This window comes from Lonchura striata, chromosome 5, assembly GCF_050655825.1.
Source record: "Lonchura striata isolate lonStrDom1 chromosome 5, ASM5065582v1, whole genome shotgun sequence".
In the NCBI taxonomy this organism is placed as follows: Eukaryota; Metazoa; Chordata; class Aves; order Passeriformes; family Estrildidae; genus Lonchura; species Lonchura striata.
Window position 1 is genome coordinate 18,722,341 of NC_140707.1, and position 25,713 is coordinate 18,748,053.

General features: G+C 40.7%; 1 protein-coding gene across 21 annotated transcripts in view; it reads left to right on the plus strand.

The window, feature by feature from the left end:
* Positions 1–25,713, plus strand: part of LOC110469629 (uncharacterized) — a 217,000-nt gene that overhangs the window by 140,444 nt on the left and 50,843 nt on the right. The window lies entirely within an intron of this gene.

Here is a 25,713-nt window from a genome sequence, read left to right on the forward strand (position 1 = left end):
CACTTAGTTGACTCTCCCAGTAAGCCTGGCTACCACAGCTCATGGTTTGGGTGCAATTGTAACTATGAAAAGGTGCCCCCAATTAAAATCAGCCCTGGAGTGAATAACCATGGTGGTGTCTATGTGTTCATGGTGGCATGGAGAGGGGTGTGTGCTCAGGCTGCAGGGACAGGCACCTTTCAAAACACTGTTCAAATGAGTGCAGTCAGACCCCAAGTGGCTGCTTAAACACTTACACCTTTTGGGAAGAAGCCTGAACTAAGGACTAGCAGAGTTTCAATGTGCTTAAGGGGGCTTCTTGGAGGGTCCATTCACAGTTATGGGACAAAACCACTCCTTTTGCCTCAGTGACTCCTCTACAAAATGGAATCATCAAACCACGGTTTATAAATCCAGAAATTGATCATGAGATGACACTTAGTGCTCACCTTTGCTACCCACTTGCTAGTGCAAACTATAGAGCTTCCTTGGAGTAGCTCCTGTCAGAAATATTTAGGAGCAATATATTTTACTGATTTTAGCATTTCTGCTTGAACTGTTGAGAAACGGGCAATATCTAAAGTAATAAGGAGCATAACCCTGATCTAAAAGAGGCAGCCTGTGACACAATATAATATAATAATTAATATAATATCCCAACTGTCAATACTGAGGTGAGGAGACAGGACTTAATAATTGAAATGTGGGCTTGTCTTTTTACTCTAGTGTTGTTTCATTTCCAGTTCCAGGAACACCTATGGCAGTTAGATTGATGATCTGCCTGTTGCTTTTTCTGTTTCCCACATTTATTTTCCCCCAATCTTCTCCTTGTTAGGTTAATAGTGCACTTTCCTTATTCTGTACTTTTCAGTTCATCTTGTGGCTTTTTTCATAATGTCTACTCTCCAAAACTGTTGGTACAACTGGCACCTTATCCATGCACAGGTTCTGGGAATCCTGCTTGGGTCAGGCACAGGAATAGCAATGACAGAGGTGGCTGAAGTTGCTCATTGGCAGGAAAATCTTGTTAGGCTGCTTACCTAGTGATTCAAAAGTTTGTAGAATTCATCAGGCTTTAAACCTCATAGTCCTAAGACTGACTGAAGGCAGTTTGGTCTTTTTTTTTTTTATTTTTTTTAGCAAAGTAGCTTCAGTTTATCCCCTTAGGTTATTTGATTTTTCTCAAATTACCCAATTCATATTCACCTCCTGCAGGGTTCTCTTTTCTCACTCCTGTTTAATACATGCTGAGTTGCCTCCCCTCTAATTTACTCTCATGGTACAAGTCTACTGACTAAAGAGGAGAAATTCCTGCTTTATACATAAGTAAGCAAAAGCAGGATTGGTGCCAGATTTTAACTTTAGTGCGCAAAGCTGGCTTCACTTTGCCTGGAATCATCCAGCAATACCACAACTGGGAGCTATGGCCAGACATCCAAATATAACAAATATTTCTGGGTTTGCATGTTACACTTTCCTACTCCTCAGATTCAGGCTGGGAGGAAGAAGATTAGGAAAGGAAATGTATGCATGAATATTTCAGCAATCTGCTGTGTTAGGAAGGGAAAAATGTAGAGAGCAGATGACTGAATCATGGTGACTTAGTTGAAAACATTGTAGGTTTTAAACATTGCCTCAGTGTGGTTGGGGTGCTTATGGTAAATACATTTCACACCAGATGCAGCCTCAACTGTGCAGGACTCAGAATTTCCCTGCACACAGTAGCTGCCAGTTCTGGGAGCCTGAGGATCCCTAGGTTTCAGAAAGGCTGTTTTGTAGCTGTCCTGCCCAAGGGGTGCCAGCAAAACAAGCACAGGGGTTGGGGAGGCTGCTGACCCCTAAAAATCTCAGGCTTCAAATATTCCATACAACATAGATGCCAGTGTTCTGCTACCAGGAGCTGAATAATGCCTTTTGTTCCCAAACCTCGTGTCTCTGCACTAGGAGAAGTAGGCACCATTAGAACTTGTGATCTTCCATCGACCCCAAGACATGCAAGTTCAGCAGAAGCAGAAGGGCTCATAGGACATTTTCCTTTCTGGCAAAAAAGGATAATACCATACATTGGCTGTGTCTTTATTAGGTGCAAAAGTAGAATGGGGACTCGAGCTGAAAAGATATTGACTGCTTACTATTCTTCTGTGAAATCTTTGCAAGTGATTTGGACTAGAAAAACATATATTATGATTTCTGCCATTCACCCACTGCATGATTGCATGATACATCTGCATGATTTCTAGAAAGAATTCAAATAAGTAAAAAAAAAAAAAAAAAAAAAAAGGCAATTGCTAATTGTTGATGAGTTGGATGTGGATATGGAGTTATAGTAAGCTGCTGAGTATACAGAAGATTCTGAGTCCATTAGTATCAGCAGAGTGTTTTGCCAAAGGTGTATTGCTTTTGGAATTGAAGCTGGAATTAGGCTTGAATGGGGCAAACACAGAGCTGATCTCGTGCATATAAATGGGCAGCTCCAGTGAGACCTGAGGAGGAGTCTGTGTGGAGCTGCTGCTGCTGCAAATGTGGGGCTCATTCAGTGCATCTGCACAGAACTCATTTAAATGCTAGCAATTCAAGAATCCGAGGAGTAAAGGAGTATTATTTCATAATATTTAGCATATCAATCCCACTTTTTCTCCCAGGACTGAGACAGTTTCTGGCAGTGCCTCAGTTATTGCCATCCTCCCTGGGCTGTCCCAGGCTGCAGTCAGGTGTGGCATTGCAGGATGCTCTGCAGAGCTAACATGGCTTTTGCAGCAGGAAAGCTGCAACACCTTGAGCTTTGGGTGAGACACAAATGGTATTCCCTACCTGAAACCAGGAGCAATTATTTGTCTCTTTGCCAGCAGAAGCCTGTGGTGCTCTGGCCTCATTGCTTTGAGCACTTAGACCAAGTTTCCAGCCAGCCTGAGATTCCTGCTTGTGTTGCAGCTGTGCCTTGCTGTCATAGTGGAGAGTCCAGAGGCTTTGCATCATTCTGTGGCAAGAGTCAGGCCCAAGCCTAGATGTAAGCCTTGGCTGCCCAGGTCCTAAAGAGCCAAATTTGTGCTGCCGAGTCTTCACAAAGCCATAGGAATGAAGGGATTTAACCATGTCTGAATGCAATTTTGGGTAACTGAGTAATTGACATAATACTGGCCACAGTACGTAGGCTGGTGAAGACCACAATAAACTGTGCATGTCAGCTAATCATGATTAAACACTGATGAGGCCAGGCTAAAACTACACTTAGCTGACATGTGCTGAATGCTATTTGTTCTTGTCTACACCGATTCACATAGCATTCAGTGCAGCACAATATAGATAAGCCCTTTGGGGAAAGTGTAGCTCTGGTCAGGCCTCAGTGTTCCCTGACTGGCCAACAGCTGCTCCAGCAGGTTTATAAAGGGACCACTTACCCATCCTTTGATGGAGAGATAAGCCACTGTAATGTAATTACAACCAGGGAGATGCGAGAGGGGAAAGAAAAAAATATGCCAATCATGAAGGGGGTGCACGGGGAGCCTCAGATTCCTTCCAACCTAAACATTGTGGCAAGGAAAGAAGTCTTAATTAGGAAACGTGTAGGCAGAGAACAGGAGACCATCCTAAATGAATTGGGGTGTGATGAGCATAAAGAAAATGCTTTTTAAAAAGATCTTTGACTCCCACTGAGTGCTTGTTACGTAGACTTCCTTGCCTAATAATTTCAGCATTTAAATGGCCCCAATTCCCAAATAACAAGGCTTTGAAGTTAACACCTCATTGAGGTATAGAGTTCATACGTTTGCTATTCCTATTCTTTGGCTAGAAACCGTTTTCTGCATGGCTAGCTTAATAGGGCCACAGAATATTAAGTTGTATAGGGATTGAGAAAGCTGTTCACACAAAGGAAAGAGCTACAGACTTCATGTATTTGAACAGAACCTGACAATTAAGAGAAAAGAGCAAAAGTCTGGGAAGTGCCCCTAATCACATAATTGCATGAAATTTTTTCATACCTGTGATATTTCCAGTGGCCAGGCATAAACACAAGCTTGGACTGTTGTTAAGGAGTTGTAGTTGCAATTAAGAGAGGAGACAAGGTGGTTTTTCTACCCTGACAAAGTTTTAAAGCTTCAGAAAGTAGTCCTTTCTTTAGCAGGACAGAATCAAGATGGCTTGGATTTTTTTTCACTGAAAAAGGCAGAAGAAAAATGATCTGGTGCTTATTGGACCAGTTACTTAGGGAATGGGTGACCCAGACTCAAGTTTCCCTCTGTTGTTTTCCACCATTACAAAGGAATGCCTCAGCCACCAGCCTATTTTAGAATAGCCACCAGCTATTTTAGAAACTTCTTTTGGTTTCAGCCCCAGCATCCAGCAGATCCCCAAAAATGACTTTTCTAAACAGCATCTTTTTGAATACACCAAAATATGGCTTTTCATTAATTTGCATTTTTGGACCAGTTGTCTCCACTTCTGGTAATTTGCTGTGTCAGAACAATTATCCCTGCCCCAAAACAGCTATTCTAAGTCAGAGTTATCTGTGCCATAGGAAAGCCCAGACCCTGCTGTTAAAGGCAGGGCTCCTTGGTATTTGCTGCCATATGGCAGATGTTTTCTTACCCTGAAAAAGTAATGAATAATTTGAACGGTGCAATGGAGAGAGTAAATGATGTTATTTAGCTCATTTTCAGGGGTTGGGGGCTGAACCATAATGTCACTTTTCACCAAGGCCATGCAGGAAACTTTGCAGTGCCAGGATTAAATTGAATTGATGAGATGTCCCAGGCTTTGACCACAAATGAAGGTGTCCCCTAAGTACACCTTTACAGAGCATAAATTAGGCATTAGAATGATTGCAGAAGTTGAAATGATTCAGAAAAGATCCTCTTGTTCCAAGAAGTTGAATAACAGCTTCTGTTTTTTTTTTTTCCTATGGTTTTTACAGTTTAGAAAGTGCTGGTGATAAAATCATCTTGTGTTTGGGATTTGGGAGATTTCTGGTCATTTGTGTCACTCTTTCACTGACACAGGCTAAGTTTATGCTTCAGTTATTTCTCTGAATATAGATATAAAACCATCTACCTCTTCCAGGCTTCGGTGATTGAAGGACTCCACCTTCATTACTGCCTGATACAATTATTTCACATCTATTCCACTGCAAATACCATGGCATAAGCCAAATTTGGCATTTGGCTACAAGCAACTGGCATACATGGTTAAATTAGACAATTATTCTGTGTGTGCAACCAGAAGAATCTTCTGCAAAAATCTTTTTTTTTTACTCTGAGCCCTCTCAGGGCTTGGGAGGCAAATTGAAGGTAATCTCATGTGTTTATATTAACTTGCTGCTGAGGATGAATCACAGTTTCCACAAAAATCCAATGAGGTGTTAATAGCATCTGTTCATTTTATAGCAACTAATGGATTTAAAAATGGATGAATGGAGAGGCAAAACATCCCCATCACCCTGGTGGTCCTGTGTCCAAATGCCATGTTGTGCTGAAGAGCAATACTTTTTTTTATGCTGCTTCTTTAAAGGAAAAACACCCTTTTGCACGTGTAATCATTGTTCTTGAAGCACTTTGTCCTCCTACAGTGTAAAATCACAGTGGCAATAATTGCTTTGAGAAACAAAAGAGTCAGATTCCTCCTCTGATGTCTAACAAAGTAGGAGATTGACAGAGTGAGCAACCCAGGTGCTTAAAAGCTGTGTCCTCTCCACCAGCTGAAACCTTTGGTTCTCAAAATCTCTATTTATCTGCAGACAGGCTTAAAATGCTTAGAGAGTTGAGGTCCCTTCAGCCCATAGCCCACTGAGCTGATCTTTAATTTGGGAAGCAGGAGATATATTTCAAACAAGAATTGTATGTAACTTTGTAGTGATGGCATTTAATGGGGACAGGGAAGGAGAGGGGGCATGCACTGGAGTTCCAGTCCCTACACCAAGGACTGGAAAAGTTACAATTGTTGGATAATTCTCTCTCCATCCCATTGAGATGTAATTTTGTTCATCATCTTGGATACATCTGTGCTAGGAAAGATGAGGTCTTCAGTTTCCCCATCAGTTCCTGTGAGAAATAAAAACCATGGCATGGTTTCATGGTGTCATGAGGAGGGACCAGGCTCCCAGCTTAGTGTCAGTGGCAGCTACTCCTGGCAGTGGCACCTCTTTTTTGTTATCTCCTGCACTTAATATCACTGATGCTCCCATGTGCAGTGTGACAACTTCTCTCTTGGCTGGCTCAGGGAAGTTGGAGAATGACAGAGGTGTGTTGGCACTGGGGCTGCAAGAAAATGCAGTCAAAATAAAAGCATAGGAGCCTTGTTCACCTCTATGTATTCCTGGCTTTAAAAACCATGAATTAAAGGTGGGAATAAAATCTGGCTTGTATCTCCTGTATCTGAGGCACAGGTTGCCTTCTCCAACAGCCAAGTGCTCCCTCCCTCTCCAACCCTGACCCCGGTCACTGTCTCACTGCAGGTCCTGGTTTCCTCTGACCACATGTTGAGGCAATTCAACCCACTAATCTTGTGGAAAACTATATTTTGATGGATCAGTTTTTCCTTGGGTTTGTGATTAGAGGCTCTTACTATCCAGTCAAATGATCTTTAGAGCTGAGGGGAGGGATTGGAGCAAGAGGAAATAAGGGGGAAGGAGTAAAGTGAGAATTGTCCCCTCCTGGCAGTAGGGATGCTTTAGATTAGCTCAGCCATATGATCTCTCTGGACTGGGAGAGTAAATTCTGCTCTGTTTTCTGTTATTGCTTGCTTTATGCTTTGTTTTGGTTTTTGATAGGAAGAAATGTAGCTGTATATATTTGGGAGAAGGTTTTGGGCAAACATCCTGGTCTGACATCTGTTTAGTGCAGCTTGGACAGGGATTTCTAGACCCCCAACCCCCAAAAAATTTGGGTTTAAAATGCTTCCCTGTCCAGCAAATCACAATTTCCAGTGGCCCCCAGGCTATTTCAAGAACACTGAGATGTTTAATTCAGCCCAGGCTCTGTGCAAGTCGCCCTGATTGTGGCTTCTTCCCATGGTGCCAGCTACTGCTCCCAGTCCCTTTGAGTAGCTCCAGGTCACACAGAAAACCAGGGCAAAGCCAGGAGTTACATTCTCCTTTCCTGTGTTATAGTCTGGTATCTTAATTATTATTTCAGTTCTTCCTGTTCAGTGTGAGGGTCCCTCCCCTCCTCTCCCATATTAGTGTGTATCTTCTAAGTGTCAGCAACAGAGGACAATTATCTGCAGAAATTCAGCTTTAGGGGGAAAGAGGGGGAAAAAAGCTCTTATAGGCATTCATTCATTCATATTTAAGAATGAGTTTTCTTCAGCTGTGCTGTGACCTCACTTATACTGTCAGGAGCACTGCCAGGTGAACGTTAGAGAATCCTTTTTAAATTGCATTGTAAAGTTCTGGGGTCTTGTTCAGAACATTATTTTGTTCAGCCAAAGAATGGAAGGGGGTTAAAATATATCATCATCAGAATCCTTGTGGTCTGCTGGAAAAATGATCCCAGCTATTACTATCTGTGTGAATATAATATTTCCCTCATTTCAGCTCATTTTTCTAATGCCTGTCTTGTTTTGGGGAACCTAAGCTGAATAGGCAGACTGTGATTTGTGATATTTGTGTCAGAGGATCAGGCCCTGAAATTCTTTGCTTCTGAAATATTAAGCTATAACTGTGAAAAGTGCCACCCAAATATTAGAGAGGAATCTTGTGAGTCCTTCTGTCATAGAAGTTTGTTCTTTTGTCTTGATTTAAAATGTTTTATATAAAATTCTCCTCTGTTCTTATTTCTTAAAAGTTTCTCTAATTCATTTGGCTTGTGCTCCCCACCTTAAACCCATGGAAAACAGCAAACCTGACATAATATTTAATGTGCTTCCAGAATTTCTTGATCAGAGCTGTAGGGTAACAGCAACAACCACCACCACCAAATAATGAGAACCAAATAAGCCACAGCGCTGCACTTACATTCGGTGGGTTTTGTGAAGAGAATTAACATGAAAGAGGGTTCACTTTCGGGGTAGAGGTCAGGGCAGATAAACTCCTGTGTTCTGATACATTTCCTTAAAGTGGAAAGTACTTTAGAGAGCGGGGCTGTGGGAAGAAGCAGTCAGCAAGGGGGTGGTCAGTGGTGTCAAGGGTGGTGGCCTATGTTTTTCTTCTATTGCAGCCTTTCATCCTCCATCTGTCAAGCTCCATAATTTTCAAGCCAGACTGTCAATTTTTAATACAAATCTTTAACTTCTCCCAGGTCTGAAATGCCCCTTTTCTCTCGGATTCAAGCAAAACCAGCAGTAAGTGAGAGATTGCTTGAAGCTGGTGCCCCTGCTCAGGTCTCCTCCGGATGGCACCAGGTTGCCACCAGGGCAGAGGACCCCTAATCACATAATTGCATGAAATTTGGCTTCTGCTGTGGTTTCTCCCACCACAGCTGTTTGCAGCCTGTGGGTCCCACAGGGAGCTGGGAAAGGAAGGGTGGTTGGGCCGGGAGCACCTGGGACAGACATCCTGGTGGAGCAGAGCAGAGGAGAGCAGAGCAGACCCGAGGAGTGTGGCTGGGGGACCAGCCTGGCTGCCCCTGCCCTGCTGACCCACTGGCCCTACTGGTGGCTTGTTTGCCCAGTTCTGGCCACAGGGACTGATGTCCCCAAGCAGACACGAAGCTGAGCTTGGGCTAAGGACCAGCAGAAGCCCAGGCTCTCTTCACGCCCCACTGCATTCTACGTAGCTTAACCTGACATCTTAGCACAGCTCGCGTCATATAATTTCAGCATGAACAAGACTTGGCCCACACTCAAAATACACAGTGGTTAAGTGTTTAAATTAAGGTTTAACTGGCTCAGACACTGAATCTAGCTCCAGCTACTGTGTTGTCGTGCTATTAAATGTAACAAACTGGAGTTCCTCCATTCATCTGTGAGGATTATCACAGTAGAGCTGGCAATAAGTGAAGCATCCAGAGGAGTTAGCAAGGCAAAACTCAGTGAAATTGGTAGGAATCTTTCAAGTGGCTGGTTTGAGGCCTATTTTCATCCAACCATCCCAGCTGAAGCTCTCCCAAGGAGGAAGCTATATATATTCCTTTATTCATTTCCCAACACAAATACACCCTTTAAACATCCAAGGCACAGCACTGAAATATTTTCAATAAATAGATGTATGTCAAGAAATCATTACTTCTTAGCCTGGAAACATGGAGGGGAAATCCACTTTTATATATATATATGTATGTGTACATATATTATATATATACATGTATGTGTACATATATATATATATATATATATATATATATAAAATATAAATCCACTATATATATATAGTGTAAGAGGAATAATCTTATTTCTTTGTATCTCAAGGCATAGCTGCTTGTTGGTCTTGTGAGCTCTGCTTTTCTGTGTTTTAACAGAAAAAACAACCTGTTCTGTTCTATACTTGCTTGCAAGTTGTGAATAATGACTGAAGACCTTTGGAGAAGGATCAGAATCCCCTTGGCACCTGGAAGTGCTTGGATGTGAGGCTATTATCTCAGGTTATGAGCCTAGAAAGACATGGAAGACCCCATACACCTTTCTCTGGGAGAGAAGGATGAGGAAGCACAGAACTGACATTGCCCTGATGATGTCTTTGGCCATCACCATTTTCACATGCATTAACCCACTCCTGCCTTCTGCATGGGTGTTGGGGAGCAGAGCATTGGAAACATGGGAAAACAATCCCAACAGTGTGCTTCAGATCAGGACTGCAAACTTTTAGGGACTAAGCTTACTAATCACTACCGTATGGCTCATAAAAGGAGCAACTTGATACCATGTACCAAGAGGTTGTTATTCCTCCTTGCTCCCCTATCCCACTCCAAATGTTAGAACAATAAATACATTTACCTCTTGTTTAAGATCACTTAAAATAAGTTGTTTTAATTAAACCTCCTAGCAAACTATCTGCACTAAGTGATTAAGTATCTCTTCTTTCAGTGAAAGGAGAAAGGATTATCACAGCACAAGACTGACTGAATTGTGGACAGACTAGGACTGGGTAAAGCTGCTCAATATTTTCCATCGAAATTCATGTGAAAATACTGTGAACTTTGAATCTGTGTGATGTTGTTCCACTCAAATATTTCCTCTCCTTTCAGACCTTCCTTCCCTCACCACTGTCCCAGAGTCAATGAAATAGTTATTTTCCTCAGGTTAAAGTTCAGCTTTGAATATCAACTTTAAAAGCTGCCCAAGAAGAGAGCTTTCTTTTCTCAATGGGCATCATTTTCAGGGAATAAACTTAAAGATGGAAAAATAGCAATTCTGTTGATGAATTATAGCTATTTAAAGCTGTAAAAAAATTGAGTTTGCATAGCAGTCAGTTCTTTGCAGCTAGACCATAAAAAGTGTTTGTAGGCGTTGTTATGCTATTTTTACATTTTAACTTGATATATCTCATGCGAATTAAAGTTGGGTAATTGTTCTTTCAAACCAAGCTTTTTACATTGCTCTTAGCTCAGGAATCACACTGGTGGGTTTGTTGTTTTATTGCTGGCCATATCACTTTCAGGATGGAGAAGAATCACAGAAAAAGCTTCTTTTATGTCTTGTGGCATGTCTAGAGATGGTTATGGCAGCATCTCTCTTTTAGCTTCCCTACTCTGTTTTGTCTTCCAGTTCCTATCTTCCCCTGCTCCAGCCCTGCTCTGGTTCCTGACATGATGGATTGGATGGGAAGCTAAAGCAAAGTCTGGATCCTGGCAGGGCCCAGGCGGGCAGGCACTCCGGACAAACTGCTCTGTTAATTTATTTGTATTCTTTACCTGCAGCCTCCCTGCTGTTTTAGTGCTGGGGCCTCTCTTGGGCAGGGCCAGGCCAGTGTGCTGTGTGGTGCTTTTATGGCAATGGGGACAAATGATCATTAGGGGCTGGCTGAAAACCCTTGGATGTACTGGTATTAAGAGGTGGTATTAAAGGTAAAGGCATTAACAGCGTGCTGCCACCTCCTTTCATCTCAGCCACCAGCGCCAGCTTCAGGCCAGGCAGGCAGGATGCCACCAGGCAGGATGCCACCTCAGGGACTGATTGATGCCATTTGCATTTTATAACCCATCTATAAGTGGGAGTGAGAGGGAAAAAGCAGCCAAAATGTGGGAGTTCAGCTGTAGCTGCAGAGTTGTCCCTGGTTTTTAATTCCTCCTGTTAGCTGGGGAGGGCTGTGATGTGTTGGGCTGAGTGGCTTAGGTTCTGAATTTCACTGATGAGCAAAGGAAAGCAACAGGGTAAAATGTTATTTCCACTCTCCTTCCACCGGGTGGGAATTGGCTCCTAGTATTAAAGTTCTCTGAGGTGAACGAGACACAGCATCAGTCCCAAATATTACTTTTTTGTTCTTTGTCCTAATACATGGCATTGCCAGCTCTGGTGTGATCTCTTTCTGAAAATAAAAATAAAAATAAATTAACCTAGGAACTTTTTAGTGTGTGGCATCTCAGAATATACATGAGTACAAAAGGAGTGAGATGGCACTGCTCTGCTTTAGGGAGATTTAGCAGAGACTCGAGCAACTGAGAGAATCTGCTGTCTGCCCTCCGGAGCAGCTAAAATGAATTTTTGATTTTGGCCATTCTGCCTTTTAATTACATGGTATGAAGTTTGTGTCCTGCATAATTACATCCAAAATTTGGTCTTTTCAGGTTAGGCACAGAGCTATATGTAACTAGAATGTTCTGCAGTATAAAAATTCCACTTATGAGAGTCTACATTGCAAATAAGATTTACCTTTTTTTTGCTAATTGCAAAGAATTAAGCTTTTATTTAGCTGTATCAGAAGGGTTTTATGTTTTAAAAGGAAAGGAATTCCTGAAGGGATGTTTCATCAGGAGAGTGAATTAATAAAGAAAAAGACAAAATAAAAAATAATAATTAAAAATTTGAACAATTCTTCACACATATTTTCCAGTTCAGATGTCTAAACTACACATGATCTTCCAGCTACATTTTCTTCTTGCAAATCATAGTGGATTTTATTAGGAGAAGTTTCATTTTATTGCCTTGTTTTCCTGTCAAGTCAACAAGTTAAACCAACAGGATTTAATTTTGGGTTGGCAGGCCAGCTAAAAGATAGCACATCATTTGTCCTGCTTTTATCTTTTTCTTTTCCTTCCTTCTCCTGCTTCCTGGTTTCCTTGAGGTGTTCCACTCTGCTGCTCAACTTATTTGCCTTAAAAAAAAATTTAAAAAAATCTTTGCAGGTGATTTATAGAACCCAATGGTTATTGTATGGCTAATGATTCATGGAACTTCATTAAATACCAAGTATGTGCCTGCTTACTGTCTGTGCACACTGCATATTAGAACCTTTGCACTCCCCCTTGCAAATTGCCCCCATTAAATTCACAGACAAAAGGTCCTCTCAGTAGCTTACATATTTTCCCACATGTGAGAGAGCAATTGGAAACTTCCTCTTGATAACTAAAAACTTTTGAATTAGAATTTATGAGAAGGGTCTTTTGGTCTCGTTGCCTAAGGGCTGAAACAGATCCCAGTGTGTACAAGCGTTCCTTTGATGCATGGAGCTGCACAGGGTAACATTTTTTAACAGGATCAAAAAGCATAATGCAGGGACAATGTGTGGAGGCCCTAGCTCTGATACAAGGAGTTGTAGCCCATGTTTTTCCAAGACTAGAAATCCAAAAGTAACTGTCCAGAGCAGCAAGAGCATTTTATATTCTTTTTAATTGCAGTAAAATCTGAGATAAAATAATGGCAGGCAGCATAACAACTTCCTTTCCTTTAATGTTTCCCTAAAAATGCTTTGAAGCAGGTTTTACCTGTGGGAAAGTATTCTATATATGTTAGGGGAAAATATATCAAAAAGAAAATAAAGGGCTTGCTCTTTAATTGGTGGAAATCAGCATGGCTCTATTACAGGTATTGGAATTTCTCAAGCTGTGGATCTGGCTAAAAACTTTCTGTCATTTCTTGCCATGGGCTAATATATTCCTGCCCACTTATTTGTTTGGACCATCCTAACCTGAGTTTACTATTGACAAAACATTTCTCAGAAACATTTCTTTACAAAGGCATGAGAAGATTTAAACTTGTAAATGGTGAATATTTCCCATTATTTCAGCTGCACTATCCAAGGAGGCACTGCCATATGTACTGCTGATCCAAAGTCTTTGCAAAAATCTCTTGATAACTGGAATTTTTCTCACTTGATAGCAAAAGGAAATGTCTCAACACTCATTTAGGTGCCCTATGCATGGTCTTCCATTACAACTTGCTTCATACTGTCTGCCCATGTGCAGAGAAGAGTGGAAAAAAAGGAACTGCCTCATGTTAGGGGGCCAACACACCACAGGCATCACCATAAAATGACCATATTACCTCCACCTTATTCTTGCATTATTACAACAGAGATGGTTTTGAGACTATTATTTTCTGCATTCACGCTGGCAATATTTATAAAACTTGTAATGATGTCCAAGTCATGCATATCAGCTAAAAGGGATGTTTTCACCAAGAAAAAAATCAGTTTTGAAAATCCTGATTTGTCTTTAATGGAGCACTCCAAATTATTACTCATTCTGCAGCTGATAAATTAAATGTCCTTCCTTTTACATCAGTTTTAAGTCTTCCAAATGCGACAGATGATTTAACCCTTTATTACTTCTGTGGTTACTTAAGAGCCAAGCAAACTTCATATAAATTTAGCTTGGTCTCAGAGCTGAAAATCTTTTTCTTCACTAGTAAAACACTACCAGAGCGTTTGGGTCTCAGTGGTGATCTTTAAAGAGCACAATATATTGATTATAAAGCCCAGAGAAATCACTATATGAAAGACCAGAAAAACATCCCATGTGAGTCAGAAAATCTAATGGAATTGATGGTGAACAATGAGAAACTTCCTGGGGATGGAGGGTCTCTGCTTTTATGGTAACAGTATCTTTTTCTGACTTTGTTTTCTTATATTTGCTTATTACTAATATCTCTGACTAGATAATAAGAGTCATATATTATATAATTTATAACCACATATGCATGTTTGCTGTATGCCATATTGTCATCTTACTTGCAGGGCCATTTTTATTAATTTGGCCCCAACCTTGTCTAATTTTGGATGAATTAAATTAGAACTCCAGTACATTTGGGCTGCTAAGCTGAGAAAAAAAGACTCCTAATGCAAAATATTCTTTTCTTTCCATATGGGCAGAGTGTAAAGCAGTGTCTTGGTCGGGGTCATCTCTTCCTTAAACTGGAGTGTCCCAGACTAAAAATTCCAGGACAGTAAATGAGGAGAAGGATTTTCCTTTGTGAAACAGTTTTGCAAGTTTTAATTTCAGACATTCCACGCATCCTCAATAAAAGTGTTCTGTAGGTACTTCATCAAGGTAAATGTAGAAATAGTTGGCTGATAGATCAATAGATAATAAGGTATGTAATGTTTAGAGCAAAATTAGGCAATAGAGGAGGAGAAATATTAAGTGTAGGTAAATATAAAGAATTTGTTATGTTACTTTAGATAAATATTGTCACAGTGGGATAATAACAATACACTTGTTATTGGACTAAGCAAGAGGTTCCTCTGCTTCACAGAGGAACATGTGGAGTTGGCCTTGTGCTGAGATTTCTTTTGCTGCCTCTCTTCTTTCAGCAGCAAAGGTTTCATAATTCTCACAAGGAAATCTAGGAAAGCAACACTGGGAAATGCTGTAGGTTTTGAAAGTTTAGGCAATTTGGTTGACATTTGGCATCATGTTTTTTTTCTTCTGGTGAGATACCATTAACTTTGCTTACTTTCTTGGCAATAACTAAATTTTTACTTAGTTATTGTCAATAACATGGTTTCTAACTGCAATATGGGGACCTCTACCAGGATGACTTCAGGGCAAAACAACTGCAATCCGTCTGTTCTTCCTTCTCTTCCTGAGTTTAAATAAAATCTGGTCTTATCTGAATATGCACCCAGAAGTCTGGATGGTTATTTAAGCCCCAGTCAGGGAACATATTTAAGAATATGCCTAATTTTAAGCATGTGCTTAAATCAATGCGACTTAAGCAAATGCTTGAAGTCAGGCATGTGGTTGAGGTGTTGTCCTGAATGTGGGTCCTAATCCTTAAACAATAGCAAAGCCCAGAGGAAAGGGCAAGCTATCTGGGTTCCTTTCTCGGCTCTTTTGTTAGCATCATTATTCTCATCCTTCTTTGTGAGGCACATTGAAAATTATCAGGGGAAAGCATTCTGAATACTGTTATTATTGGCTATATTTCTTGAGGCTGAAAAAAACAATTTAGAGACAGACATTCTCAATGGATTTCTGGTTCTTCCTCCTTTCACTCGGGTAGGAAATAACCATGAGAATGGAAAGAAGGATGCATACCCATGATCACAAATAATTTTAACCTCCTCCTTTGCACCGCTGCTGTAAATAATTAGATATTGCCACACTTTTGTTTCTGGAAGTTCCTGCAGTGCTCCAGCCTTGCTGTGTGCAGGGGTACCTGCTACTGGTACCGTGGGCAAGCTGGAAGCTGTGCTGGGAGAAAACAGGACAATGGGGAGTGTTTAGGGGAAGAGGGGAGACCCTGAGCCCACATCATGGCAGAAAATAGGGAAGAGGCACAAGTTTATGTGAGCTTGTGAAAGCACCTCTCGGATCAGGGCTGCTGGAGGGGCAGCACATGAAGGCAAGTCCTGGGCCACCCAAAAATGCTGCTCCCACCAGAGAGGTGTTGCAGGACCAGGCCCTGTGGTGCTCAGCTCCCGTGTTACTGCTTGGCTGGAAAAGCTGGAGGCAGAAAAGGCTCTGCTTCTGATGGTAATTCAGAGTTCCTCACATTCTCACTACCTTAAGTCAGCGCTCATTCCCCAGCTTCCATGTGAATGGCCCAGAGCCAAGGCCATGAGCTTGTATGTATGTGTACAGGACAGTTAATATTTATGATGCATCTTACTGGGAAAATTAGTATAAAGTTGTGTTCCAAAAGTACATTTATCCCATGACCTAGTTTTATGAATAATGTACTGAAACACGGCCTGCTTGATTTAAACCTTTGTCACCCATTCTGATGGATACAGTGCCTAGCTTTGGCTTAGGCAATACAAGCCAGGATCTGTGCAAAAATGTGATGTGTATTAGTGCAAGGTAAACAGATGGTAATGCTTTTGTTAATACCAAGTGCATACAAAGATATTTATCAAAGGACCACATGTAAGGTCCATAGTTCCTGGCAGAGATCTCTATGCTGTTACATCAGCTAATAGGAATAAGCATTTTATTGCATTACACACAGATTTTGTAGGGTTGCTTTAGACTGTGCAGGCGGCTCCCAAACTTGCCACAGTTCACACACCAAAAATCTGATTCTGAATAGTGTTGAACATCTATAATACTCTGTTGGTTTTTTTTGTTATTTTTATTTTATTGCTATGACTCTTGGCATTTCTCCAGCTCAAATCCCTTCTAGGGAATTCCACTTCTGCTTAGCAGCTCTGCAATAAATGTAAGGGAGCCAGGTAGTGAATACACTGAAGAATACACTGCTGGGAGACAGACATGAGAAATGGTAGTGGCAGAATTCAAAGAGAAAGAGGCTGTACTGTAAAGATTGGAAGGGAACTGTGACACCGTTCCAGCCACAAGAAAACTCTGCAGAAATTTCTGAAGAAATGTGGCTACACACAATTTATATCACAGAATATTGCATCTGAAAACAACCAAGCTGGCTGAGGTTGGCAGAATTTTCTCATCTGATTTACACCCTCTTCTTCCATCACCATCAGCAGCAGAGATTATTTTTGTCGTGTCCTGGGGAATCTCAGTCCCTGGAACATTGGCAGTGCCCTGGGGGTATAACTAGGAACTCTGTGGAAAGGGGAAAGGAACTTTTCATCACTGCAACCACACAATAAGAATTTTGTCATCCTTTCCTGTCCCCCAGTCTGTTCCCAGTCGACAGCACTTCATCTCTTAAACTGGCAGAGCATGACTACACAGTGAAATAATTCAGAGAATCAATTTAGATGAAAATGGACATTTTTGGACATTTTTTTCCTGCCAGGTTTCTTTTCAGCCAGATCAAGTTCCCTAATCTGTTTTACCTTTGTACTGGCTTGTGCCAGGATGAAGAAATGCTGCTCAGGAGAAGGAATGAGCAGATGGGGAAGGACAGAAGGGCTTCTTTTAGGTGACAATGCTGGACCACATGGACTTGAAATGTTTCTGCAGATATTCCAAACCCACCTGGATGTGTTCCTGTGTAACTTGCCTTGAGAGAGGGATTGGCCTGGATAATCTCCAGAGGTCCTTTACAACCCTAAGGACTCTGTGATTCTGTATAGGACAGTTCCATGGAAGCATGGAACTACTCCTGTGAGGACTAGTCCATGACCTGAAATTCTGCACTGAGACAGAAATGTGGCAAGGTCCTGATGGAAGGCAGCTCTGCCTCAGGTGCCAACTCCCACTGACCTCAATCCTTAAGCACACAATGTGATCTTGCCTGGATATGCTTCCCTGAATCACAGCACGCAACAAGTTGAAAAAAAAGAGAGTAGAGTGTGTGGGTGGGGACATTTCTGTCAACATCCAGTTCTTCACCTTGCTGCCTGTACTGGGGGAGACCTGGATCCTCTTATTCTGCAGTACTTTATCCTACAGAACTGAAGTTATTTGGATCCTCATGGGTAAAGCATCACCAAAAGATAAGAGAGGGTATGGCAGTGGGCTGTGTTACTGTAGCACTAGTTCTATCACTAGGATAGTTTCAGACCAGACTTCCAACTCCTTTTTCCTTGGATACTTTCTTTCAGCAGATGTAGTTGCATTCACTTTAGAAATCTGTTTCTTTTTCCTGAAAAAAGAGAAAAAATTCCAGAGGAAATTCCTCTTTTCTCTGAGAAATTTTCCTCAAAGATGTAAGATCCTCATGATCTGGACCTAATTTTTTATATTTCTTGTTATTGTATTATTGTTGTTGTTGTTGTTGTTGTTGTTGTTGTTGTTGTGCCTTCCTGACATTGTAAAGATTATTTACTCTTTCAAAAACTTATGTATAGCATTACTTTAATTCTGTTTAAAGCAGGTTAGATGTAGAGAGTGAAAAAAGGACTTCTACTACAAAAGTCTTACTTAACTCACAAGAATTTAAATTTACCCAATTCAACACTGCTTGGGCAAATTCTTAATTTTAAGAACTTTAAAAGTCTTTGATTTTGAAACAGAAAAACTCCAGAAAATTAGCTGTTCTTCTTGGGTAATGATCAGTTTGGGGTCAAATGGGAGCTGGGAGGATGGATCCCAACCTGGTTGCAGCCCCTGCCACTGGAGCTGTTACATTCTCTATCAGCTTTTGGCTGTTTTGATTTTTCACATTTTTGTTATAATTTTACAAGTATTTCAACTACTTGCCAGTAGGTGTGTCGGGTGTCTTGTCTAACCTTTCCTTTTGCTGATTCTTGTTTCCCTGCATATCTCAAGAAATAAACTAGGAAAGGGTCCAAAACAGCAATAGTCTGCAGTCATACAGCATTCAGGAAAGTTTGCATTTCAAACTAGAAATTTAAATTTCTGCTAAAATTGCAACCAGATCAGAACTTCAAGATCCATTTTTTTCCCCCAGTCTGAAGAATATGAGTATATTTTTTAGAAGCTTGAGTTACACTGTACATCAATCAGATGCAGGTTTATATCCATCCCTACTAATTCTTTCTTGAGTACCTCATCTTTCAAATGCAGTTGGCTGCACCTTTGGAGATCAGCAAGAAAGCTGGGGATTTAGGCACTAGATAATTTCTGTGCTACAGCACGAAATTAAAACAAAGCTATCTGAAATAATTGTTTATAGAACCGATACTGCCAGGAGAAGGAATGGACATGAAATAACTTTTATTTCAGGGCTGTACATGATATCTGATTGATGGTGGTGCTGATACTGCACCCAGGATGCCCAAGGCTCCACTGTGGTTTTTCCAGTTTGTTTGACAAGTTGAAATTTGTATCAGGATGCCACATGGAAAATGAAAGCCTTGATTATGATACCCATTTTCAGATTAATGATCTCATTTGTGTTTGTAGGACCTGCTTTTTATTTCTCAGTTAATAGATAAAATACTACTTGTGGAAATGGGGTGATATTTCTAAGACAATTGATAATTTTTGCAACTTCATAACATGACATGCAATTTTATGTGGATTTGCTTCCATCAGAGTGCCATATGCTAACAGGAGTAGGGAATGGAAGAATAGGATGCTTTTTCTGTGACTCACTCATTTTAGAAATGTTAAAAATTAGTTTTCCTTTTGTTAAAATTTAGTTCTTTTGTTAAAAATTAGTTCTTTTGTTAAAAATTAGTCTAGGTGACCTGGAGCAAGGCAGAGGCAGGGAGGGGATTTTATGTTTCCAAGGACAAAATGTCAAGAATTGTAGGCTCTTCTGTTTGAATGAAGAGGAGAAAGGGGGTTGTGTCAGTGGGGCTGCTGCCTTCACAGGGACCCCTGCAGCACCAGAATAAACCTCTGCTCCACCAGTGGGTGCCCCTCTGCTTCCTGTGGCTTTACTGGAGGTGCAAGGTGTTTGGTCTCCCAAGTGGATGCATAGTTAGTGTCACATTCCACATGACTCTCATGTTAAAAAAAAAAAAAATTCCTGTAGTCAGAGGGCCAAAATTAGCTTCTCCCTTAAAAGCCTGGAAAGGCAAAGTGGAGATTAAAAGCTATGTGGGTCACAGTAACCCGCTCAAAATGAAGAGACAGATACAGAGTGATGAGGATGAACTTTTTTTCCCATTTCCAGACCAAAAAAAAAGGCAAAAAAAAAAAAAACACCCAAACAAAACAACAAAAAACCCCAAAAAACCCAAAACAAACAAACAAACAAACAAAAAACCACAAAAAAAAAAAAAATACCCCAGAAAACCCAATAGGTGCTTCCAGACTCTGTTTGTAAATGAACTGGCTCTGATTCCAGGTGCAATACCATCTATTTTCAACTGTCTGGACAGTCTTTTGTCAAAATGAAAACCTTTATTAGGTTCCAGCCCAAAATCTAAATGAATTTTACTGTCAAAAAGAGAGAGAGAACATTCAAAAGCCAGAATTCAGAATACTTTTGGAACGCTCATTGGAGCTTTTAGGCATAGAGGGATATGGTAAATTCATCATGAAACAGCCCCTTCCATAAGCTGATGTGGGACAGGGCTGGTAGAGGGTGATAAACTCTCTTACCCAAGTACCCAAGCTGATCAAACTATTTAGCAATTAGGAAGAGAATGCATGAACATTTACTTCACAGGCACCTGGTGTGATTTCTGCCTTTGCTGGTGGTTAGATACCTGTTTAGAATAACCCAAAACTTAAAAAGCTACTTTTAATAGAATTTTTGTGCCAGCATAATGCTAATAAAATCTAAATATATGTGCTTTATGAGTACAGCTGTGCAACTATGTTTTCTGTAAGAACCAAAAGTGGGGAAAGAGGGAAAGGAAGGAATTGGGGAGAGCAAAATCAGCTTACAAACAAGAAATGGTAGAGGAAATGCATTTCAGACCTAACAAGACATCTCATTTGGAGGATTCCATTTTATTTTTTTTAATAGAATGTAACTGAAGATCCAAATGAAATGTTTAGGTAAAATAAAAATTGGAATCCTGTCTTGGTAAACTGTGAGAGAAATAATTTCTATTTTCCAAATAAAACCAATATTTGAAAAAGTGTTCAACAAAAAACCTTAATCCTTTTGGCTATAAAGATTCATATATAATTTAAAAAGCACTTGACTGAAAATTTCATTAATTTCTTGTTACACAGATACTTCTCTTATCCCAGCATTCAATTGATTGAGCAGCATTCTGGAATGTAGAGATCAGAATTTAGAGACTGGGGTTTACACCAATATATACATATTATTTTATTTCCTCTGGTCCCTGTGTAGTTTATACCTCGGTGTAATGATTTGGGATCCCTGTAATATTTTTTCTTTTTCCTCTAACCAGAGTCATGAGGTTGATAGTTCTGTGATTGCTAATGAATTCCAGTCATACAGAACACATTTTATCTTCTCTCTTTCTGGATAGGATAAGGCAATTACACCAATATAGTTAAGTAACAGTGCAAATTAGGTGGGTAGAGTCTTAAGTACTGAGACCACTTAAAACTTGGTGCTGTCTACCAGCTCCAAGAGTTACTGCCTTCTCAGCCAGGATCTCTGCAAAGAATGTGTGTAAGCAGTTACAAGCAGTCTCTTGATATTTCTATTGAATTGTCCACATTCTGCTTCTTGTCCAACAGCAGTAAGCGCCTAAAAATAATCAGGCCCTGCACAAATCTCCAGAATGAGTGCACTAATCCTATTCTGGAATACAGCAATACCTCATAAAATACCCAGAGTGAAAAGTGATTTATCACACAAGGGAGTGTGATGGGTGAATGGGTTTTGGTGGGAAAAAATATACTTTCTCATTCAAAATCATTTGCTTGTGTGATTTTTACATTATCTATCTCCTTTTCTTTTTAAAAACTTAGATTAATTTTCCATGGAAAAATATGTCAATTTGCCCTAATAAAGATTCTTTTGAACTCTGACTAATGCTTGGACAACAGGCCTCTGAGGAATGTCAGGAGATGGAGCAGCAGCATTCTTCTAGCTGAAATCAGCATCCCAGCCCCACTGCCTTACTGTGCTCCTGAAATTCCTGCCAGTCAGATCAGATGTGATACTCAAGGCTCAATCACAGAACACTAATTGCCTTTTTCCCTGGACTTTAAAGTCACAGCCAAATCACTTGGATATTTTGATCTTTGGAGTGTGTGTGTTCTGCTACCCAAACTCCTGTTGCTATTTCTGTTTGAAATGCCAGTGTTTACTCAGTTTCTGTCCATGTTTTTCTGCCCTGTTTGCCAGCTAGAGCCCTTTTTATCCAAGGTGATTTACTCTAACTAGAAGATACATTTATTCGGTCTGAAAGATTTCTGTACAGACTGCAGAAAGCTATTATTTAAATACAAGGTGTACAAAGCCACCTTTTATAATTAAGCTAGTGGAGCCTTTTATAATTAAGCTATGTGGAGCATCCTGGCTGTATTATGAAAAAACAATCTTTTTAAATTTAAAACATGTTCTCCCTCATTACAGAAATATATTCTTCTTCTTGTTTTTTTTTTTTTTCCCTGTTTTTCTTTTTCCTTTTCTTCCTCCCCCCTCCTCAGTTCATTTAAACAGAGGCCATTCCTTTCTCGGAGTTAAATACCACAGTATCCTTTTCGGCAGGCTTCTAAGCTAAATCTAATCAAGCTGTGTCACAGCTCTGTCAGGCAGGTTGCTCTTTCTTTGGCCTTGAATAATTGGAAGAATGTTGGCACTTGTGCCTGGGCCATGAGAACGTGACCCGAGTTGATGTTTAATCTACTTCAGTGCTAGGCTGCACTAGGACTGGGGTCTAAGCCAGGCCTGGGGAGCAGTGTGTTAGCCATCAGCAGCACTCATTTTACCTTGAAATGGATTCCATTTGATGTATCATTACACTGCTCTGGGAGAATGCTTTAATGAGACAGATACATGCGCTGGAAAGGATTAAATTGTTGTGCTTTAAACTTTTTTTTTTTTTTTCTTGCTTGCCTAATAGCTACAAGGTGCTGGGAAGTACCTGGGAAAGGCAAAAAGGTTACAGAGGAGGCCAAAAATAGCTAAAACTGAAGGTCTGTCATCCACAGATCTGCAAGCGCTTTGAATGATTGCAAATATCTGGTCCACCTCTTTCTTTCACAAAGTAGAATTAAGTGCTGAATTTCGGGAGTTCTCGCCTCCTTCCAGGGAAACTTGGTACTATCAGAGAATATCAAAATTGCTTCACGTATTTGTGACTTGGAAGTGCACAAACCAAGCGTTCAACATCCCTCGGGATGTGATGGACATCACTCCTGCGGGAGAGAGAGGAAAGTTTTCTTTGCTCTTCTCACAGGCATATATAAGCTCCAGGAGCCCCAAGGAAAGAGGAAATTCCTCTCGGATCTATGGGTTGCTCCTGCTGGGCAATCCCAAGTCACGTTAACACTTCCATGCAGATTTCCGTGAGAGCCTGTGAGGTCGGCGGCGGCGGAGGGGGAGAAGCAGCAATTGGAACTTTTTCCAGGGAGAAGTGTAAATTGCCCTTCTCTTGCCTCACAAGGAAGTCTTGTGTCTCGAATGTGTGTCTGAAGCGCTTGGAAATGCCCCGCACTCGGGTCACCCACCCGAGCAGCTATTTGAACTCGGCCAAAAAGGAGAGAGGAGCGCAGCCACCACTTGCAAAGGAGTCCGCGGCGACGTTAAATTTGCATTTTAAAAAAGGCTGATCCCCATGACCCTTTACCTCTCATAATGAGATGTATCCGTGTGGACACCGCAGCCGCCCATTTCCATATTAAATCTCCATCACAGAGCTGGTTCTCCCCGGTGTCACACCGCCGGTCCCCTGCGCGGCGGAGGGATGCTGAACGCCAAGGGGCGGCACCCCCGGGTCTCACCGCATCCTCCGAGGGATGCGAGCAGTGAAAGATCTTTGCTGTGGAGCTGTAAGACGCTAATCAGGTGTGTTACTCATTAACTCGGCCTCCTCTGGAATGCCAAGGACTCCTTTCCTGCCCGGCTGCGGTGTTTAGGGATCGAGTGTTTGTCCCTTTCACATATACTCTCGCACTCTAATTTCCACTGACATTGTTAGCAGAGCCCAGCACCTGCTTTTGAGTCATTCTATCCCCCTGAGCGTGCCTTTTACATTTTACAGTGTGTGAGTCTTGGTAAAAGCAAAATCAAAATATGATGTTAACTATAAATTTTCCTGCTCTTACTGTGATAAATCATTCTGTGGTCTTGAGATCCATCTCCTGAAACCTTTCAGGTTGGGCTAAGGATAATGCCAACCTTTGGAGACAGCTGATAAAACAACCTTCTAAATTTGTGTTTGTATTCCTTGGAAGAACCTGGGTGCATTAGCAAAGGAAATGGCTTTTTATACATCTTTTTGTGTATAAAAAGATTGGATAAAAATTTAAAACTTCCCGTAGGACAGACAAAATTGCTCATGGTTGTCCATTACCCACGGTTTCTTCTCTGTTTATTTTGACTATGAACCTTCTCAAGACTAGAAAGTCCATTCCTCACTGGGAATGTTTTCTCACAAGTAGGACGACAATGTCATACTGACCTAAAGGAAGTTGTTCTCTCCTACATTTCCTTTGAGGTTATTTTTTTTTCCTTGAAAGTTGCTTGTTTCAAATTAAGTGAGGCCATCAGAGATGATATTCTGTCACTGTCAAAGTGACAGCTACCGTATTGTTCTGTTAGTGAATATTCTGATTGTAATTTCACCTTCAGGCAGTGTCTTTATTTCATCTGCAGACCTTTGGAAAAGTGTGTACTGATTTTATCTGTGTCATGGATTTTCCCTGGAGTACTTTGATATCCCAGATTTTTGAATAGTTAAGCAACACACCTCTGCCACACCTTTGCCATTATTATTTTGCTTGACATAACCATAATTCATTTTTTTCTAAATCTTGGATTACAAGTCACCTGCAATCCCCCCATTTCTCATTGAAATAAAATGTTTGGGGTCAAATTTTCAAGGACATAAGCAAACCAGAAAACAGAATATTTGCAAGAGGGAACATTCTTCAATGATTTATGGTTAGAAACACAAAGAAAGAAACTCTGCCCCAAATGCTAGAAAAATCATCATCTTTCTGGCCCCTGTCAGATCATCAATGAATTTCAGTAGAATAACAGAAATCCACAGTGTAGGACAAGAGGCTTCTGCTGCTTCTTTTCTCACACCTTGTGTATAATCTTGGGCAAGACACATCTCTGTTTTGAAAATCACTTTCAGATAAATAGCCAGGGGACTATCTATTCTCTAGCTCTGTGACATCCATGACCAATCAAAATCACACATTTATTAATCAAATGTATTGCATGTATTGATTACAAACAGGAAATTAGTATTTGTCCTTCTACCTGCTAGTATGAGGCATTATTTAATAATTTTTGAACTCACTGCTGTTGTGTAGAAATGGGGTTTCCATTGGACTGTGACAACACAGCTGACAGACGTGGTGGTTGAACAATTGTCACTTAGGAATTGTTTGCTGGATTTCTTTTGTTGGTACTTTGTGGAAAACTGAATCAAAGTAAAATATGGCAGAAATGGCCGAAATAATGCCTTCAGCTGGGCAGCAGCTGAGCAGTCTTCAGGCAAATGTAAAAACATTGCTGGGTCCTCTGCACAGCCAGAGACGTATAAAGAGAGAAACAGTATTGTTTTTTTTTTTTTTTAAAGAAAACAGAGGAAAACCAGGAGAAATGTAAAGCTTGGAGTGCAGAGAAAGGAAAGGCTGGGATTTGGATAATGATTCTCCTACAAAGTGGTCAGCAAACTAAAAAGAAACAAGGAATGTTGGTGGAAGTGTCTGATTAAGCAATGTTCATCCTTACTCACCATGCCTAACCACAGGACAGGAGCAAACCCTGACAAAGGCAAAGTTGAGGGTTTCCCTCTTTACACTACAACTTTTTATTTTGAGCTTGAGAAATCCCAAACTCAGGAATTTATCTAATGGATGAAATATGGCTGGAAAATCATTTCATCTGACAAAGCAAGCTGAAAGAAAATGTGCTTTTTCACAAGTTTGTTTTCTCCCAAATCACAAAATGCTAATATTTTTGACAGAACTGGAAGACAGACAGTTGCCTGCTACTGGATTTGGGGGATGGTGATTTCATTATGCTGTGGAAGAG